The sequence below is a fragment of the Monodelphis domestica genome, chromosome 2 (assembly GCF_027887165.1).
Source record: "Monodelphis domestica isolate mMonDom1 chromosome 2, mMonDom1.pri, whole genome shotgun sequence".
Classification (NCBI taxonomy): Eukaryota; Metazoa; Chordata; class Mammalia; order Didelphimorphia; family Didelphidae; genus Monodelphis; species Monodelphis domestica.
This window is the reverse complement of record NC_077228.1, coordinates 527,590,773-527,612,551: the sequence shown is the minus strand read 5'-3', so window position 1 is coordinate 527,612,551 and position 21,779 is coordinate 527,590,773. Positions and strand designations below refer to the sequence as shown.

Below are 21,779 nucleotides of genomic sequence, written 5' to 3'. Positions count from 1 at the left end.
ATTGAAAGATAAGGGTGAGAAGGTAGGATGAGGTTATATTGTGCATGGCCCTAAATGACAAGATAAGAAATATAGACTTGTTTTCCCTTGTAGGAAATGGGGAGCCAGAGAAGGTTGCTAAGTAGTTAAATAACAAGATCGCTAACTTTAAGAGATAACAATACAATGAAAAATGTTTGTACAAAAATACTCATAGCCATGCTCTTTGTGGTAGCAAAAAAGGGAAAATGTGGGGGTGCCCCTTGATTGGGGAATGGCTGTATAAATTTTGCTATATGATGGTGATGGAATACTCTTGTGCTATAGAGAATGATAAACTCCTTGATTTCCATACAAGTTTGAAAGACCTCCATGAACTGATGCAGAACAAAATGAGCAGAACCAGGAAAGCAGTGTACACTGAGAGTGAAACATTGTGGGATGATCAAATGCAATTGACTTTGCTACTGATAGTAATGCAATGTTCCAGGATAATCCAGAGGAACTTGTGAGAAAGAATGCTGTCCATATCCAGAGAAAGAACTGTGGGAGCAGAAACATGGAAGGAAAACATATGATTTATCACTTGTTTACATGGATAAAGGATTTGGGGTTTTAGTTTCTAAAAGATCACCCCATTACAAAAATGTATAATATAGAAATAGGTATTGATTGATAATACATGTATAACCCAGTGGAATTGCTTGTTGACTCTGGGAGGGGTGAGGGAAAAGGGGAGGGAAAGAACAGGAATCATGTAACCATGGAAAAAATACTTAAAATGAATAAATGAACAATTAAAAAAAATAAAATCACTCACTTTAAGAAATACAGTATAGCGACCCCCTACGGGAGTACTACAACATTCATCTGTGGGTAATAACCTGAGGTAGAGAGAGGAAGCTAAGGAAATGGAAGAATAATAATGACTCAAAGACAATTCAAAGGCAGCAAGTTAGAACACATGAGTAACACAAACTCCAAGGAAATGAGAGGAACAAGAGAATAGGTGGGAAGTATCAACCCTTTGATACTCCTAGACAAGAGAGTCTGCTTTGGGGGAGACAACGTGGCTAGAAAAGGGGGGAGTCACAACTCCCTGGTGCCGAGGCACTGGGGGCAACCATGTCGCTATGAAAGAGATACAGTGAAGCAAGAGAGTAAGAGGAGAGGAGGGAACAAAGGGAGAGAGGGAGTGAAGTGGGAGAGAGCTAGTGAAGGACTAGTAAGAGCTACTAAGAGTTAGACTGAGAGTGGAGGAGGGAACAGAGGGAGTTCATGCTTGTTGCATGAACTTTTTTGAAGGTTTTTAGGAATGTGGATCAAAGAATAGGTAACATGACATAGGCTTTAACACTGGTTGAATTGACAATGAGGACATCAAAGAGGTGGGGATTAATCCAACCACGGTTTGCAAATGAGTGTAGTCCCAGCCAATAGAACCATGCTATGCTAATGAAGGTACTCGGAGCTGAGGCAGTGTGAATTTGCCCATCCTTTGCTAGTGCTTCCGCCTGTCCCTTTCCATACAATGACTATCAAGAGGTCTGACCATGTGTCTGGTAATACAATATCAATACGTCAATCATACTTCCCAGATGCCAACATGCCTGGTATGCTACATATAGGAATGATCATGAGAATTGGTGTGCCTGAGCACCTTATTGTACATCTCTATTGCAGCTACCTTCTTTCAAATCCTCATTGCTGCATACCTGGATCAATGCAACAATCTCCTTACTGGCCTCACTGCCTTGAACTTTTCCCAATGGCAATCCATCATCCACAGAGTTGCTAACGTTATTTCCCTAAAATATAAGTCAGACCTTGTCACTGTCTCCAGTAAACTCCAAGAGCTTCCTCTAGGGGCAAATACAAATATCTCTGACTTTTAAAACATTTCACAACCTATGTTCAAACTTTCCTCTCAATTTTACTATATATGTTTAATAATTTTATTTAATTTACAAAATCTCAACCAAATTGGCTTTAGCCATGATGCTCCATCTCCCTGCCTTTGTATAGGGGAAGTGGAATGCATTTCACTCTAACCTTTGCTTGCTGGAAATCCTAGTTTCCCCAATAGCTCTCCACAAGTTTCACTTTCCTACTTTTTAAAAACCCTTTCTTTTCTTCTTAGGATTAATGCTGTATATTAGTTCCAAGGGAGAAATGTAGTGAGGGTTAGACAATGAAGGGTTAAGTGATTTGCTCAGGATCACACAGTCAGGACGTATCTGAAGCTAGATTTGAACCCAGGATCTCTTGTCTCTAGACCTGGCTCTCTATCCACTGAGTCATCTAGATGCCCTGAATGTATTTGAGAGTTATCGTGGTTTAGTGTGGAAAGCTGGTCTAGAAACCAGGAAGGCCTGGGTTCCATTTCTGATTCTGATATACTGATTGTGTGATCTACAAAGCGGTTGCCCCTGGCCATTCTTAGGGATTCTAAGTTATAGAAAAAATGTCCCTTTGTATTGGTAGAGTGAAATCACAGGTCCCATTCTCATCCCCACCCTTATTTTGTGTATACTGATATGTGTTCTATTGAGACATTTCCAGATTAATTTTTGGAATCCCATTCTTCTATTATCATGTGTGAACTTTAAAACTATTCCATCCTAATCAGACTGTACTTTAGAAGATCTGATTTGGCTATTTCTTGATCAGTATCAATGAAGATACTTGGAATAACAGAATCAGGTCTTGGAAACTCTAGATTTCTCCATTCTTCTTAGTTTAAAAAGATTAGGAAGGTCTGTATCAAACTCAAGATTTAATTATCTGAGGAAATGGCCTTCAACAGACATGTGCAGAAAAAAGGACAGACCCCTGGGCTGTCCTAAGTCAAGCTAAGTGATCATTGGTACATGTGAGACGCAGGAAAGTGACGTAAAACCGTCCATATGAGGGACGTCACTTCCTCTCTCTTCCTCTTTCCATGGAGAGGACTCTGGCTGAGAGTGTGCTAGGCGTTTCAACATCTTGGAGTGTTGGTGGTAAGTTTTGCCCTTGAGCTGATTCAGGTTCGGGCATCTTAGCTGAGCCCCTTTGGAGGTCAGGCTGATTCTTTCCTCCTTCACACTCAAAACCTTACTTTCCAGATCTCCTAATCTTCCTGCCTGGTACTAGCCCCTTCCTTCTTCTTTCTTCTTAATCTCCTCCACTATATCAATTAAATCACCATAAAATTTCCAGCTGAGTTTGGGTGTTTCATTAGGATTTTATAAATAAAATCCTTGGTGACCAAATATAATTATTACATTCAGTCTCAACCATGATTTTAACCTTTACAAGTGTTCATAGTTGTGATGAGTACTTAGTGGAGATGGTCTAGAGCTGTTTACTAATATACTGACAATTCATCAATGCTGGTCCCTAGCAGAGAACCTCAAGGGTTTCTTTGAACATGATCTATGTATAGTATAGCAAGTTCTTACATCAAAGATTTCTCATTAGAGATTCCAAGTCCCATGAGGTCAAGGAAAGAACTGATGAAAGATATTTTGACCCATTTCATGACTCTGTCTTTAATGATCTTCCTTGGGAAAACCATCTATGAACTTTGCCAAAAATGCCTGGCCAAGGAAAATGGAGTACCGTACATATACCATGATCTGATGCTCAAGATTCTTTATTTGCTGAGAGTAACCCTCTAGAAGACAGCTAAGTGGCACAGTGGGTAGAGTGCTAGCCTAGAATCAGGAAGACTATATTCAAATTTGGCCTTCGATATTTACTGACTCTGTGACCCTGGGCAAGTCACTTCACCCAGATAGTCTTGGTTTCCTCATCACTAAAATGGCATGGAGAAGGAAACAGCAAAGTGCTCTAGCATTTCTGCCAAGAAAATTCCAAATGGAGTCTCAGAGAGTCAGAAACAACTAAAAAATGAGTAAACAACAACATACAGCTGATAAGAATTTGAAATGAGAGTTGGACCCAGGCCCTCCTTATTTCAGGCCCAGCATTCTTCCCATTCACTATTCCATTCTACCTCTCAATGTCCACTATCATCCTCATTTTATACATGAAGAAATTGAGGCTCACACAGGTGAAGTATTTTTCCCAAAGTCACAAAACTAGTGTCAAAGGTGGGATTTGAACACAGGCCTTTCTTGACTTTTAGTCTAATGTTCTCCCTATGATCCCAAACAGCCTCTGCACAGAATAGTTGCCACAAACCAGCTGGTAATCTTGGGCAAGTAATTTCTTTCATCTGGCACTGTTGCCTCAATGTAAAATTGGAAGGGAGGGGAAGTTGTACCAGATGATTTCAAAGGTTCCCTCCTGCTCTGACATTCTGTGTTCCATTGAATTTGTAACAGGTCAAACTTCGTTACAGGCAAATGACAGAATTTAAGGAATGAGTAAAAAAAAAGAAAAAGAAATGAAGCTCAGTGAATTCATCAAACAAAGATTTGAGTGTATCAGCCTTCAGAGACTGTCAGAAGATCTAGTCCCAGCTAATTTGTCCTCAGTACAAATGCTATCCTGTCATTTCCTTATTGCTGCTACAAAAATATTAATTTGGGGAAAAGCCATCCATTTGGGGTAGGTTTCAGCTCCTTTGCCGCCTCCTCTCAAATTTTATAAATAGTCTCTGAGTGATGGAAGAAGACCAAGGAAGTGTGACCAAACCCTAAATCAGGAAATCAGAGATGCCCTGCTGGATGGTGTTGATTTTACATGAATGCTCTTCAGATCCCTAACAAAGGTCAGAGCACAATTTGGGGTTGTGGGTAGAGCCCTTGACTAGGAATTAGAAGACAAAAATGCCGGTCCTGGCTCTTTCCTCTCCTCCTGGGTGATCATGCTCAAGTTCTTCCTTTGAGTTTTAATTTCTTTATTTGTAAGAATTGGCTGAACTCTAAAAGAACATGACTCTGGAGTCAGAAGATCTAGATTTGAATCCTGTCTCTCTCACTGTCTATATGACCTTGGGAAAGTCACTTTCCATCTCTGAGCCTCAGGTACCTCCTCTGCACAACAAGGGGGTAGAACTAGAAAGTCTCTGAGGTTCCTTTCAGCTCTAAAGCTATGAGCCTCAGAGGGATTTAATTCAGCATTTATTAAACCTAAAGTACTCACTAAGCTCTGGAGATATGCAGACAAACCTAATATATTCCTTCCCCTCAATGAGCAGATTTACTGGCAACATGTGATGGGAACAGATGAAGAAGCAGGGAAAACAATGGAAAGAGGACCAATTCTGATATGGATGCAAAGCCCAGTTCTGATACTTACTGCTCTCAAGACCTTGGGCAAGTCATTTCCTCAATAATAATAATAATAATATAGTTGATATTAACATAGAACTTACTATGTCCCAGGAACTGTGCTAGGTGCTTTACAATAATTATCTACTTGATATTCACAACAACCCTGGGAGGTAGGTGCTATTATTAGCCTCATTTTTCAGAAGAGAAAACTAAGGTAAATAAAGTTAAATGACTTTCCCAGGGTGACACAGCTAATAAGTGTCTGAAGTTGGATTTGAACCTGGGTCCACTGCCACCTAGCTGGTCTCTCTGGGCCTTGGTTTCTTCATATGCAAAATATTTGGATTAGATTTTTAAACTCTGAGTTTATATCAAAATTATGTAGCCTCTGTGGACCTCAGTTTCCTTAGCTGTGAAATGAAGGAATTAAATTAAAAAACATTTGGGGTCAGTTCTAGAACCAGGATTCTATCATAATAAATAAAGACAAAGTAATTGGAGGAGATATAAGAGCATGAACAAGTAGAGGGATTAGAAAATGTTTAGTGCAGGAGATGTTACCTGAATTGAGCTTTGGGAGAAGGCACAGGTGATTAGGGAATGCTTTCCCGGTGGCAGGAATTGCTTTTGCAGATATGCCCAGGTAGGAAATATGTGGAGTTCAGAGAGCATCAAACAGTCGATTATATCTCGTGCTCATATACAAGAATTATGAACTAAGAGGTTTTTTGTTTAATTTCTCCAATTACAGTTGACACTGGTGGTCTGAGGATAATTTATAATTTTTCTACATTTTCTAAAAGAGGAGATGTAGCACCTCTGGTCCAGCATTGTGCAAATCTGCTTGATCTATTGGTGGCAGAGGACAAGTCATATAAAGTATATTTTTTTCCTTTACTTGATTTCTTAGAAATTCAGGGTGTTCCCAAAATCTTAATGATGTTTAAAGGCATTAAATCTTGCCAAGAGCATACCCCCATGCTAGTTAATGTCAGTAGGTATGCCCTTTTGGCACATTTGTCTTTTAGCATTTTGATTTTTAATCATATATTTTGTTTTTAATATTGACTAGATTTTCCCTTATATCTCTTCTGTTTTCCTCTCCCAGATAGCCATCTAACAAATAATTTTTTTAAAAAGAAAGTAAAAAGAGGAATAAAACAAGTAAACCCTAGAAATGCATTGGGGAAAAAAAACTGATGTTCTATGCTAGTGATGGTGAACCTCTTAGAGACTGAGTGCCCAAACTGCAATCCTCATGTTGCATGTGAGCTGCCCCCTTACCCCAGACAGGGGAGGGAGGAAGTGCTCCCATTGGACTGCTGGGCAGAGGGGTGGATGATATGAAAAATGTTCTCAGGTGTCGTGTAGAGAAAGATGGTAGCAGCCCCCTCTGGCATGTGTGCCAAAGGTTTGACAACATGGTTCTATGCAATGCTCCACTCCCAAAGACCCCCTTTATCATCAAGGGAAGTGGGAGGAATATCTTCTTGGGTCTATTCTTTGGAGTCAAGCTTGAGATGTATAATTTTATGACACTGTTGCATTGCTCTGTGGTTTTTCTTTCCATTTACAATATCATGGTCATAGTATACAATATGGTTTTCCTGGCTTGGCTTACTTCATTGTGTTCAGTTATGAGCTCTTTGTAGTCATCATGCTTACTGGAAAGAGTCTGGTACCCAGTATAGTAGTCGATAAGAGGTGATGCCTAATGCCAACCTCTTAGAAGGAATGAAATCCAAGGATCCAGCCTTCCAGAGAGAAAGAGAGTGGAGGATTTTTTTTTGAGCTGGAATTTCTTTTTTTTTAAATTTATTTAGAATATTTTTCCATACTCCCATGATTCATGTTCTTTCCCTCCCCTCTTCCCTCCCAGATATGACAAGCAATTGCATTGGGTTACACGTATGTCATTGTTCAAAACCCATTTCTATATTATTCATATTTGTAATAGTGCTCTAAAGCCAAAACCCCAGTCATATATCCATCGAATCATGTAGTCAGTCATGTTTTCCTTCTGCATTTCTACTCCCACAGAGTGGGGGATTTTTGAGCAGCCCCAGCCTCTGGAGCAGAAGAGGTCTACTATGAGGTCTTTCTGCACTTTCTCTGCTTTATGTGTGTGCCTTTTATGGGGGTAGGATAGCAGTTATCCTTTCCTAGATATGCCCTGTTACCCAGAGTGCTTTTAGAGGAACTATATAAATCTATTTTTTTTAAAACCCTCACCTTCCATCTTGGAATCTATACTATGTATTGGTTCCAAGGCGGAAGAGCAAAAAGGGCCAGGCAATGGGTCAAGTGACTTGCTCAGGGTCACCCAGCTAGGAAGTGGCTGAGTTCAGATTTGAATCCAGGACTCCAGGCTCTAGGTTTGGCTCTCAATCCACCGAGCCACCCAGCTGCCCCCTACACAAATCTATTACTTGCATCTGTGGAGACCTAGAGATGAGCTAGACGCTGAGATTTCCCAATTGCAACTCTGGGTGAAGCCAAAAGGAACCAGAGATACAATTCTTTTGGCTCACCTCCAACAGTAAACCTGGCCTGTGTAAATCCAGATATGCTGGGCCACCAGCTATCCTCATAAGGCATCTCCCACTATTATAAAATAGTTCTAATTATTAGGAAATTCCTCCTTCAATTGAGTCAAAACTTGTTATTCTGTAACTTAGAAGTAATAAATCATAGAATTCGGGAGCTGGAAGTTCGTCTTAGAAATAATCTCCTCCTGGTTTTGACTTTGAGGATTACACAGAATAGATATAATCATTTTTCTATACATCAACCTCGAAAATATTTAAAGATATTGTCAGATTGAAGCCAAGTCTTCATTTCCCCAGACTTCAGGAAGACCTGAGTTCAAATCCAGCCCCAGATACCTACTGTAAAACTGGGCAAGTCATTTAACCCTGCTTATCTCAGTTTCCTCATCTGTAAAATGAACTAGAGAAGGAAATGACAAACCACTCCAGTATCTTTGCCATGAAGACTCCAAATGGGGTCACGAAGAATCAGACATGATGGAAAAACAACTGAACCACAACAATAATCCTATGCCTAGAACAGTGCCAAGACACATGGTAGGTATATCATTCAGGTTAATTTATAGATCTATTTTCTCCTCCAATAAATGTAAGTTCTTTGAGAGCAGTGACTGCCTCACTTTTTGTATTTCTACCTTCAGTTCATCGTTCAATGCCTCGCATAAGGCAGGTGCTCAATAAATGCTTCTTCATTGGTTTATGTGTGTTGTCTCCTCCAATACAATGTCTCACCATTGTATTTGTATTATATAATTAGAAAAATCTTGAATCTTTGGACTTCATCTCCCAGAATTCCTTCCTCATCCCAAAATTCCTTTTCCCTTTTCATTTATGTGCATCTTTATGTTATTGTTTTATAAGTTTTGTGACTCCTCCCTCTCACTCTCTTTTTTCTCCCCAAGTGTGGGGCTGGGTGAGCTCTTTTTTTCTCTAGCCTTCTTTTTTCTTTATTTTGCTTCAAGTTTATATTAATAAATGTTATTAAATATAATACTTGGAGAATTGGATATTAATTTTTTAATCTACAGTATCTCCCATACCTGGTATACAGTAGACACTTAATTTATGCTTATTGGTTAGTGGAAGTTACCACCTGCTGCAATTCTCCAATACCTGGTATACAGTAGACACTTAATTTATGCTTATTGGTTATTGGAAGTTACCACCTGCTGCAATTCAGAGACCTCAGTTTCCACATAAATAGTTTTCTAGCTGTGCTTTCTCCATCCTACACTTGCACAGTTGATTTTTTGAAATTCACATTTAGGACCACATTGATTGCTAACAAATTTCACTTTAGTAATAAAATCAGCCATTACTATGGCCTGTAGATGTCTGCTTGGTCTGTGGCCTGACTCTGACAGCCAACATATCATCTCTCTCTCCAGGCTTCGTTTTACCTGTACGTTTCACAAGGGGGCCATCTCTGCCTCCATCCCAATATCTAATAAAAGCATTTCACAAAGCAGACAAGATTTGGGGGGACTTAAGAGGATCATTCCCTTCGTGCAGGCATAGCTCTAGTGCCCATCTGAAGGGGGAGGAAGGAGACAGCTTGGGGAGGGCATCATGGACGGATTGCTTCCTTAGGGAAACTGCAGTGGACTCTTAAGAAATGTCTCTCACCTTGGAGAAATCACTTCACCATCTGGTGTCTGAGTCTCCTCATCTGTACACCAAGGAAACTGGTCTAGCTAAGTTCTAAGGTCTTTTCCATTTCTGAAAATTCCTTAGCCTATGACCAGAACTCTAGTCAACTGAATAAGCATGGATTGAAGGTTATTTTTTTTTTATTCTGCCTGGCAGAGAGCAAGCTCTCTCTAAGTGCCAGGCACTGGGCTTGGGACAAGTGTGCTTTCCCTCCTAGAATAATGAATAGTCAGGCACAATTGATGTTCCAAGGCAACAAGCATTTCTTTAGGCTCCACTATGTGTCAGGGCATATAGGGTAGCCATAAGGCACAGCCTGAACTCAGGAAGACTTCTCTTTCTGAGTTCAAATCCAGCCTCTGACACTTGCTAATTAGGTGATCCTGGGCAAGGCCATTTTGCTTTAGTTTCCTCATCTATAAAATGAGCTGGAGAAGAAAATGGCAAACCACTCTAGTATCTTTGCCCCCCCAAACCCAAATGGGGTCATGAAGAGGCAGCCATGACTGAACAACAAAAGTAAGCATACAACTGAAACAACCAGATATTTATAACAAATACAAATTCGTCAGGCACTATGCTAAGGATTAGGGATACAAAGAGAAACAATCAACCAATCAACCAATAAATAAGAGTCCCTGCTCTCCAGGAACTCACAGCCCAGTGGAGGAGACCAAATGTAAATTGTTAGGTATAGACAAGATATACATAGGATAAATGAGAACTCAATAGAGGGAAGAGATTAGCATTAAGAAGAATTGGTAAAAGTTTCTTATAGAAGACAGAATTTGAGCTGTAACTTGAAGGTTTCAAAGGAAGCCAGAAGATGGATATGAAGAGGAAGAGTTTCAGGCACAACAAGGGGAGATAAAGGCTTCTTCCTTAGGAAGGCTGGAACTCATTACTTAGCCAGATGTGAATCTGGGAGATGGCTTGTGGGAAAGATGGGCAACCAAAACCCAGGAGGCTAAGCACTACTGAGCCTGGCCATTTCTAGGATGAGACTGAAGTCAAACTAATCAAAACACAAACCAAACAGCAGTCATGTGTCAGTTTTGCCTTGCACTTCCCTCCTCCCAGACAGACACAAGATTAAAGCTCCAGTTTGGACCAGTCTGGGAGCCCAGTTTGAATGGGGTGAGCTGCTTCTGGCCTGGGAAGAGGTGACCTGTAGCAGCCCAGGCATCTGCTTTCTCTTGGTCCCTCTGCCTTCTTCCCTACCTGCTCACCCCTCAGCTATACTTTCTTCCTAGCTTTTACTTTGTCTTTTATCCTTGGAACCAGCAACAGCGAATAGGATGAACCCAGGACATTCAATGATAGGATAATAGACTTGGGGATGAAAGGGACCTTTGAAGCTATCTAGACCAACCCCTGAATTTTTACAAATGGGTAAACTGAGGCCTAGAGTGACTAAGTAACAGAGGATCATAAGATCAAAGATTTAGAACTGAAAGGGACTGAAAGAGAAATTAGGTCTTCCTGACTCCAAATATCCTGGCCATCATATCATGCGGCCTTTCTGCCAAGTCCCAGGCCTAGATGACTATTTCTTGGGTTGTCTACTCCTTCCCTATAATGGTTATTCATATATTCCTAAAATGTGGTATTTAGGCAGCTCCAGGCAGCTGCAATGCATGAAGGGCCAGGTCTGGAGTCAGGAAGATTCATTTTCCTGAGTTCAAATCTGGTCTCAGACACTTACTAGCTGTGTGATCATGGGCAAGTCACTTAACACTCTGCCTCATCTGGAAAATAAGCTGGAGAAGGAAATAGCAAGCCACTCCGGTATCTTTGCCAAGAACCCCTTTGATAACCTAATGATTATGGAAATACAAATTGCATGATAACACATATATAGCCTATATCATATTACCTGTGGTCTTAGGGATCAGGGAGAGGCGGGAAGGAGGGAGAGAACAAGGATTACAAAAGATTGGCAAATGATTTTTAAAATTATATCTACAAGGAATTTGGGGAAAAGTGTAAAATTTTTCAAAAGTGTTATGAGAAAAAAAAGAAAAGAAAATCCTAAATGGGGTCATAGAGTCAAACATTACTGAAGAACAACAAAAATGGAGTGTCCACCGCCAAAATCTTTTGTTCCTATTACTTGTTCCAACTCCACTCCAACTATTTCTGCTCTCTTCTCTCCTGACTCTCAGGTGCCAAGGATTCAGAATCCATTCTCATTTTCCCCTCAGTTCCCCTGACCTCTGCTGCTGCTCTCCTCAGTTTTCTCATTCTTCTCCTCTCTTTGTATGATTGTGGCAACCTGACCATGGACAGCTCCCTGTCCCAGAATTTCTCCTCTTTCCAGACCTTCAGCACCAAGGACACCCAGGGCGGGCTCTTTAGAGGGAGGGAGGAATGGTGTCCAGGTGGAAGACAGACTCAAGAACTCCTTTGGAGGTGGTATGGGAATTCCTTAGACTCTGGTCAATTCATGCCTTCCTGCCCTTCTGTAACACTGACATTGAGTAAGCCTCAAGGACAGTCACTCACTCCTAGACACCTTTGCCTTTTGACTGGAGCCTGAACTACTGCAACTTCAACTGTGGAATTTCCCCAAATTGGCACTTCTCAGTTTACCTTTAGCATTCTTGAATCTCTGGGTACCAACCTTTACTAGAAGGCTACATGCTCCTTCAAAACCCCTTTGTCTAGTTTATTGTCCAAAGTCTGGGCCATCATCTTGCACTTGCAATAAGATGGAGGGTGGGTCCTAGGGTCCCGTCAATCATTAAATTCATTTATTGCTCTGGGTTTTGTGTACTCCACTTTGTGGTTTTATGCCATAAAATCCCCCTAGCATAGCTATAGGAGGCATTGGGCAGTTTAGTGCTCCAGCATTAGGCTGTCCCCTCACATGCTAAGTCCCTAAGAAAGATGCCTGATTTGCATCTAATTTCTGGCCTGCCTCAGTTTACAGTGGAGAAGGGGGAAAGCACAAGAAAGGGATGGAGGGTATAAAGGGGTAAGGGAATGGAGGCTGAAGTTGGAGGGAAGTGAGGGCACTGGCAGCCATAGCTGTTGAAAAGTTTGCCTTTTTATGAGTGCCAAGTACACATGTGATAGAGGAGTATTGGACTTTTGTTATGCCAGAGGAAACCAGCAGCAGTGATCCTGTATGTAGATACTGAAAAAGTCAAAAGAGAAAAGAATAAGATGGAAACCAACCCTCATTATAGTTCTTCACATGAACCCCCTTTGGCTAATTATCTTGCAACATGATAACAACAAACACACACATCCTTCCATTTTGCTGTAAGTCTAGAGCACTTCACTCATGCTCTGTATTCTGCTGCTCATATAACATTGCTGTCTACTCGCAATTTAAAAAAGAAATGGGGAGCACAGAGCACATTGACAAAGACGATGACAGATGGGAATTGCCGGTTTGGGGAGGCTTTGGAAAAACAGACACATTTATATCTATTAGTGGGGCAGAGAATTGGTTTAATTGTACTGGAAAACTCCTTATAATGATTCTAAGAAAGTGATTGAAATGTCCATATCCAGTGATGCCCAAATTCTTAATACTTAAACCAAAATACTAGTCCAAAATACTTAAGCATGGATGCTGAGGAGGTGAATGAGAAAGAGAAAAGTCTGACAATATCAAAGACCTAGAAACAAAGTGAATGGCCAAACAAGTTGTACTTAAGTGGAATAGAATACTATTTTATTTTAAGAAGCAATGAATATGATGATTTCAGAGAAGCATGAGAAGATTTATATGAACTGATGCAAATTGAAGTAAATGGATTCAAAAATATATGTATACCCAATGACTCTAAGAATGAAAGTGGAAACAATATATTTTTTAAACTGAATTCTGTCCAATTAAATAATCAAGTTCGACATCAAAGAAGATCTATAAGAATGCATCTCCCCTTCCTTTCTTTACAGAAATGGGAGACTATGAGTGAAAAACTCTACAATGTTAGACTCAGTGATTGTGTTGGCTAGTTTTAATGAACTGCGCCCACCCCCCCTTTTTGTATTCTTGCTACAAGAAGCAGCCATTAGGGAAAAGAAAGAAGGGAAGATCAGAGGAGGGGAGAGAAGGAGAAGGAATAGGAAGGAAGAGAGAAAGGGATGGGAGAGGAAGGACAAGGAAAGGAGAAGAAATGTATTGGTAAATAAAGATAAGGTAAAACCAGAAGATATCAATAGTGTTGTTGTTTTTTTTTAATGAGAGATCATTACTTCTGCCCTCCACATTTGCATCTTTTCTCAGGATATTACTCCCATCTGGCCACATGGCACAAAATCTGTAGTTAGAGGGACACTAGAGAGCATTTCATTAGAGGGTTCTGAGCCCAGGATCTAAGGAATTTTTAAAAACATGCTGGTTACTCTATCTCAATGTAATCAGTCTCCTTTTTTAATTTTATGTATTTTATTTTATGCATTTAAAAACAACTCTGAGAAGTCCTTTAGGTTTCATTAGACTGTTAAGAAATCTCTGATGCCAAAAATGGTTAAGAAGCCCCATTCTAGTTTTATTTATTTTACAGAAAGAGAAATCAAGGCCCAGAGATTATGCAAGTAGGAAAAAGCACATTTGGGATGCATTCCCTTTCCTCTCCTTTATCAATTCCCATATTATACATATATATATATATATTTCCCCTCAGTTCCCTATAAAGTCATCTCCCTTCCTTCCCCCAGCTTCTGCTGACCCCAGATACCCTATCCTAGAATGTTTACCTTTTCCAAAATTGTGTGACTTTGGGCAAATAATTTAATCTATTTGGCTCTCAGTTTCCTAATCTGTAAAATGAGAGGATTGGATTAGATGGTCTCTGAGATTCTTTCTAAATCTAAATCTATGATCCAATGACCTCTCTGGGTCTCATTTTTCTCATCTGTAAAATGGGAGAGTTGGACTTGAAGGTCTCAAGGTTTTTTTCCAGCTCCAGATCTAACCTGCTAGGATCCAGTGATCTGATATTTATAGCCAGGTTTCCATAGTCCAACAGGATTTTGGATTGCTCCTTGTATAGTTCATGTCTTCCCTATTAGACCACAAGTTCCTTGAAGGTAAGGGTCTTTGATACCTTTTGTATCCTTTCTTATCTCTGTGATGGACACATGCACACATGCACGTTTTGACCCTAAATAAATTAAACTTAACTCTTGACCACTTACCTGGCATACACTGATGCCAGTTCTGGCTGGGCTACCATGAGGCTCCTTACCCTGTTGTCCTATTAACAGGACCTATTAAGCCCTGCAAGCTGCCAGAAATGCCCTTCCTTCCCGATTTTGTTTTTGTTTTTGTCCCTGAGACCGGTGGTGAGCTTCGTAAGCTGAATGTAACAGATTCCTCTATTCTCCTTTATAGTGTTCCTGAAAAGGATTTAAAATGGAAACGTTGATCTTTCAGTGTAGGGGCAGTGTAGGCCAGTGGACAGAGTACTGACCTGTTCCATCTGCCAGAATTAACTGGTCTCTCTTTTGGATTGTTTCTCCATTGGTTTTCTGGTTGACCAAACCATGATGGGAAGTTTGGGCAAATATTCTTAATATCAGATCACTGAGCAGATCATCTGTAGGGAAATGGGGAGGCCTCCCACAAATCCAGAGCTGGGCTTCGGCTACTGGAGATCAGCGATTCCTTTTGTGATGTCATTCAAGGGTGGAGTCAGGTGGAATGGAGGGAGAGCTTGGAGTTCTTTATTCCTCCCTGGAAGGTACACTGGAGAAACAAATAAACAAAAGCCTTAGCTATATTCCCCTCTAGGTGGTCTAACAGTGGGTCTTTTAACCTTCATGTAATTCATCTTGCAGCATGGCATTGTGGGAAAAGCAATGGCATATTCCAATTCCATCGGTGTTGCTTACTACCTGTGTGTGCAAGTCACAACTTCCCAGAGAATATTTCCTCACTTATAAAATGAGGTTGGACAAGATGGTCTCCATGGACTTTTCCAGTTCCAGAGTCATGATCTACTTTATGCCTCTGAGTCTCAGTTTCCTTATTTGGAAAATGAAGCATTGAACAGAAGTCTTTTCAATCCCAACTCCAGGTGCTCTGCTCCCCTACCTGAAAACCAGGGGCTACAACTCAACTTGGGAAATGTGATGCATTCTCTTTCTCTCTTAAGCAATGGGGAGAGAGAAATGTAACATAGTTTTAGGGAAAATATTCTCATCAAAATATTTGAAACATCTGAGCTTCTAACAGTCAGAATAACCTCCTGATCCCTGGCTGCCTGGGGATTTTGCATCAGATCACCCGTCACCAAGTGAAAAATGGGTTCCTGTGTGTATGGTGTTGTCTGTGCTATCACAGCACTGGGCACTTGGGTGGGAAGGTTGGGAGGGCTCTTCTCAGACTTTGACAAAATTGATGAACTTCAAGGGATGCCTGGGATTGGTTAACTGGTCTTAGGGTAAACAGGCAATGTAATTTCACTCTCTTGACTTTGCCTGCTGCCATCAGAGACCCCTTTCACCAAAGAATCTAAAAACTGGTCCAAAGTTGCTGCTTTATGATCTTACTAGGAAAATTAGAACACTTTAGGGCATTAGATTGGAAGAGATTTTGAGAGTTGGCAGAGATCATCCAGGGATCTTATTTAGAGATGAGAAAACTGAAGCCCATTGAGGTGAAGAGCTTTCCCCAATGTCACCTGCTCAGTTAATGTTGGATAGTTAGAATCCAGTTTCTCAGAGGGATAGGAACAAGACCTATGATTTCATTGGTTCAAGGAGCTCCCCAGTGAAGAAGCTCTCTTTAGCAATCCAGAAACTTATTCTTAGATTAATGAAATAAATAAAAGAGTAGAGGTATTAAATTCTCCCCCTTGCAGGTCCCAGCCTCCACAAGGCCAGTTTCAGATTAAAATGTCATTGGGAAATGTATGACCTAAAAAATTCTTAAATTTAATCAAAACATTTAAATTTAATTTTTAGTTTAATTTTAATTTAAAAATATGAAAAACCATGATGTTTACTTTTGGTTTTTGAAGTCCTAGTTTCTATTTGAGTTTGACATCACTGGTCTGGACCAAAAAGGGATGGGATCCAACAAATCATACATAAGCATCCCTGCAGCCACATATTAGAAAACTACATATTAACATCTATGTTTTATTGCATTTCTGTTTATTTTGCTAAATATTTACTGATTACATTTTAATCTAATTGGGGTAGACTCTGGAGGGATGCTAGCCAAAGGTAGTGTTTTGTCATCTCTGGTCCAGAACCCTCATTCACAGCACATTACTTACCAAAGGTCACTGAGATAGTATGAAATAGAAGCTGCCTTTCTAGGGATCCTAGAGATCAATGAATTAAAGCTGGAAGGAACCTCAATAACTATCTAGTCCAACTCTCTCATTTTATAGATGAGGAAACTAAATGATTACAAGATGGCAGGATCATTCATCCAGGAGTTGAGAGAGACCCAGATTCAGTCAGCCACTCAGGCAACAAGCATTTATGGCAGGCACTGGGCTAAGTTCCAAAGGTACAAAAAAGGCAAATACACTGTCCCTGACCTCAAGAAGGACATCTAGCCCAACCCCTTTATTGTATAGATGAAAAATCTGAGGTCCAACTTTGTGTGACCAAGTCACTTCAACTCTCTGAGACTCAGTTTCTGTATCTATAAAAGGGGCACAGTAATACCCACTTTAGAGGTGCTTTATAATCATGAAAGCAACACACATATATACCTGCAGGTTTTTTATGTATATATGTATGCCAATAAAATATATACACCCATGTGTAGATAGATAGACTGAAAGATAGATAGATGGATAGACAGACAGACAGACAGATAGATAGATAGATAGATAGATAGATAGATAGATAGATAGATAGATAGATACATGGATGGATAGACAGACAGAAAGACAGACAGACAGACAGGTAGGTAGGTAGGTAGATAGATAGATAGATAGATAGATAGATAGATAGATAGATAGATAGATAGATGGATGGATAGATAGATGGATGGATAGACAGACAGACAGACAGACAGATAGATAGATAGATAGATAGATAGATAGATAGATAGATAGATAGATTATAGGTGTGTAATCATTATTTCCTTTTGGCCTCTACTAACAACTAAGTGTCCTCCCTCCTCATCAGGACCCAGAACAGGTATAGAATGCCTTTTTAATCCAATAATAAATTCTTGAGTTTATGGACTTTTTCCCCATTTTTTTATCCTTTCAGTTGTTGTGAAGGACCCATGAAATCAGAGGTCCTAGATGGCAAAGTGCTTTGAAAACTCTGAACTGCCAAATCTGAGAACCCCAGAACTGGAGGGCTAGAAGGAACCTCAGAAGCTGCTGAGGCTACCTCCTGACTAAGCAGGAATCCACACCACAGCCCACATAACAAGGAGTTGTCCAGCCTTTGAAATATCAATCAAAGTTGCTTGGGGACAAACAAGCCCCACGAGCCATACTTTGGTAATAAACCTCTTGACTCAGCAATTATTTCAGGCAGATTGTAGTAATCCACAGTGTCTCATTCAGGACTTGGCATTCAATGCTCACATAGGAATCACCAAGTGACTGCATAGTCATAGGGTCTGGAGGTATAAGGGGCTTTAGAGATCAGCTACTCTTCCCTCTTCATTTTACAGATGATGAAACTTGGATTCAGAAAGATGTGATTTGCCCAAGGTCACATAGTACAGACACAAGGATCTGATACGGTATTTGCTCTGTCTCTGTCTCTGTCTCTGTCTCTCCCTCCTTCCCTCCCCCACCTCATCTCCAAAATGATATCAGCAGTTGTTTTCTGATAATTTTGCTTTGTTAAAACTTAGATTCTGGGGGCAGCTGGGTGGCTCGGTGGATTGAGAGCCAAGCCTAGAGACAGGAGGTCCTAGGTTCAAATTTGGCCTCAGATGTGTGACTTTGGACAAGTCACTTAACCCCCATTGCCTACACCTTGCTGTTCTTCTGCCTTAGAACCAATACACAGTATTGATTTTAAGACAGAAGGTAAGGTTTTTTTTTTTAATTAATAAATAAAACTTAGGTCCTGTTTGGACAGGTGGGAGCAGGAGTTGTTTTTTTTTTTTACTGATATATTTTGTTTTTATATCATCTTCATTTTCCATTATATACCTTCTCTTCCTATACTCAGAAAGCTTCCTCTTAAAGCAAAGAAAAACAAAAAGGGGGTGGAAGGAAGCCTTCCAGCAAAATTAAGAAAACCATCAAGCCCATCTAGCATTATATATTCAGTGTTCCACATCATGGCATGAGTTGTAATTGGTCCTATAAAAAGAGAGCAACATCTATCTATTGAAGAATGACTGAAGAAATTGTGATATGTGCAAATGATAAAATATTACTATCCTTTGAGGGGTGACCAATATGAAGAATTCAGAGCAGCATGAGAAGATTTACATGAATGGATGCAGAATGAAATAAATACAATCAGGAAAAATAAACTGAAGAATAACTCCAGTACATCTTCCAATCAGCTACCAAAAAAGTCTTTCCATGTCACTCTGCTTGACTTTTAGCTAACTCCTTCCTACCTTTCCAGTCTTCTCTATAACCCAGCAACTCGGGCTTCCATGCTATTCCCTGCATACAGCACTCTATCTCTTGACTCATGTATTTTCTTTTCTTTTCCCCTGTTTTTTTTTCAATATTTTTATTTTTTCAGTTACATGGAGAAATAATCTTTGACAATTATTTTTTGGCATTTAAAAATTCCAACTCCCTCCCCCCCCCCTTCTCTCTCTCCCCAAAGCAGTGAATAGTCTGATATAGCTGTACTTTTATATATTATATTGGCTCGTCCTACCCATGAGCAGTTAATGTTTTTCCAATTGCTCAAGTCTAGTTTTAGTTGTGTGGAGAGTGTTTTGTAGTTGTGTTTATATAGTTCCTGTGTTTGTCTCGGGAAGTAGATTCCTAGGTATTTTATTTTGTCTGAGGTGATTTTGAATGGGATTTCTCTTTCTAATTCTTGCTGCTGAGATGTATTGGAAATGTATAGGAATGCTCATGACTTATGCAGGTTTATTTTGTATCCTGCAACTTTGCTAAAGTTGTTGATTATTTTGACTAGTGTACTTTTATATAATGCATATTTCCATATTGCTCATGTCATGATATAAATCACATGTCACACATACAATGGAAATCTCATGAAGAAAATATAATGGAAAATGGCATACTTTGATCTATACTCAGACTCCAATGGTTCCTTCTTTGGCTGTGGATGGCATTTTTCGTGAGTCCCTTGTTGTCTGGGAGACTTGCATTCCTGATAATGGTTTTGTCCTTCACAGTTGATCATTGTATAATATTTCTGCTATTGTATACAATGTTCTCCTGGTTCTGCCCACTTCTGTTTGCATCAGTTCATATAAGTCTTTCCAGGTTTTTCTGAAATCATCCTGTTCAGTATTCCTTAAGGCGCTATTGTATTCCATTAAAACCATATTCATCCATTCCCCACGTGATAGATCATCTCTGTTTCCAACTCTTTGCCACTACAAAAAGAGATGCTAAAATATTTTGGTCCTTTTCTCTTAACTCTGATCTACTTGGGATATAGATCCAGTAGCGGTATTTCTGGATCAAAGGATCGACGTAGTTTTGTGGCCCTTTGATCCTCCTTCCACATTGCTCTCTGGAATGGTTATATCAGTTCACAGTTCCATCAATAGTGTATTAGTGTTCCAACTTTCCCACATCTCCTCCACCATTCATTATTTTCCTTTTTGGTTATGTTAGCCAATCTGATAGGTGTGAGCTGGTACCTCAGACTTGTTTTAATTTGAATTTCTCTAATCAATCATGATTTGGAGCATTTTTTCATATGATTATGCATAGTTTTACTTTCTTCCTCCATTCATGTCCTTTGACCATTTTTCTGATTGGGGAATGCTTTGTATTCTTATAAATTTGACTCAGTTCTGTATATATTTGAGAAATGAGGCTTTTGTCAGAGACACTAGCTATGAGTTTCCCCCCAATTTGTTATTTCCTTTCTAATTTTGGTTGCATTGGTTTTATTTGCATAAAACCTTTTTAATTTAATGCAATCGATTTCATCTTTCATAATGGCCTCTATGTCTTGCTCTGGTCATGAATTCTTCCCCTATCCATAAGTATCCCAGATAAACTTTTTGATGTTACCCTAATTTGACTCCTGCATTTTCCCTGGATGTTCTTCCTCCATTCCTAGAATGTTCTTCCTTCTCCTCTCCACCTCATGCCTTCCTGTAAGTCTCCACTAAATCCTTCTAGAAGAAGCTTTTTCTGGTCGCACTTTAATGCTATTGATTTCCCTTTGGGATTATCTTTAATTTACATTGGAGATAATTATAATGACCACAATAGACTCCAAGTAGAGTGGAGAAAATGCATCTCCCTTCTTTCTTGCAGAAGCAAAGAACTATTGGTATGCACTAATGCATACTCCTTAATAGACAGTTGATATATTGCTTTTCCTGAACTACCTTTTTTTTCTTTACCTTTTTGGTTCTTCATTTCAAAGGATGGCTCTCTGGGTAGGGAAGGCAGGAAAAATATAGAAAGGGAGGCTATATAAAAACAAAAGTTATTGATGAAAATTAAGACAAGAATCGACAAAAATCATCAACAAAGATGATGACATACTAGCATCACTACTGCCTTATTTTTCCCTGATTTGAATTATAGGACATCTATCCAGAAGGGCAGTGGGAGATTGAAATTCAGTTTTTTAGGTCAGAGCAGAAATCTGTGTCTGTGCCATCCTTCCCACTTTTTAATAAAAACTTTAAATAAGCAACATGTTGCCCAGTTTCTACCCCTTTTGCCTTGTCTACTGTCTTCCACAAACTTGCCGCAAACCCAATTTACTGGGAAACTGAGTCATTAATGATGGAGACATTTTCTCAACAGCAACAAAAAAGGCTAAAGTGGCAGAATGAGAGCCTACGTTGTAGGAGTCTGTTCACAGACCCAAATTCTCACATCTCTGTGAGTTCACCCCATAGCAACCAAACGGAATTCTAGAGCACCAGCTTTTGATCTTGTAGGACCTTAGAAATCATAGCAGCAAAGGGTTTAGAACAGGAAGGAACCATCAAGGCTATAGGAACAGGGGATTTGAAAGGGGGAAGAAATGTGGGATTTAGAGTAGCAAATGAAAACTATAGAATCATTGATCTAGTCCTGGAAGGGATGGAAATCTCCTTAGTGGCCACTGAATCCATTCTCCCATTTTATGGAGGAGGAAATTAAAATCCAAGTCATTTAAGTGACCTGCCCAAAGTCACACAGGTAGTAAGTATCGGGGTTGGAATTTAAACTTGATTTCTTTCTGAAAGATCCAAATCTACTCACTGGCTACCAGAGTCACACCCTCCTCATTTAGCTTGAAAGTAGCAATA

General features: G+C 39.8%; 1 protein-coding gene across 10 annotated transcripts in view; it reads right to left on the bottom strand.

Moving 5' to 3' along the window:
* DGKG (diacylglycerol kinase gamma) overlaps positions 1-15,044 on the bottom strand; it is a 298,101-nt gene extending 283,057 nt beyond the window's left edge. For 7 of the 10 annotated variants that reach the window (XM_056819855.1, XM_056819854.1, XM_056819858.1 and 4 more), the window contains exon 1: positions 14,833-15,044. The gene's annotated coding sequence lies outside the window, so the exon portion shown is untranslated. Of the gene's footprint in view, positions 1-14,557; positions 14,808-14,832 lie in introns of those variants that run through there. The other 3 variants (XM_056819851.1, XM_056819853.1, XM_056819852.1) reach the window with 2 other exon arrangements.
* Between the last annotated feature and the right edge of the window lie 6,735 nt (positions 15,045-21,779).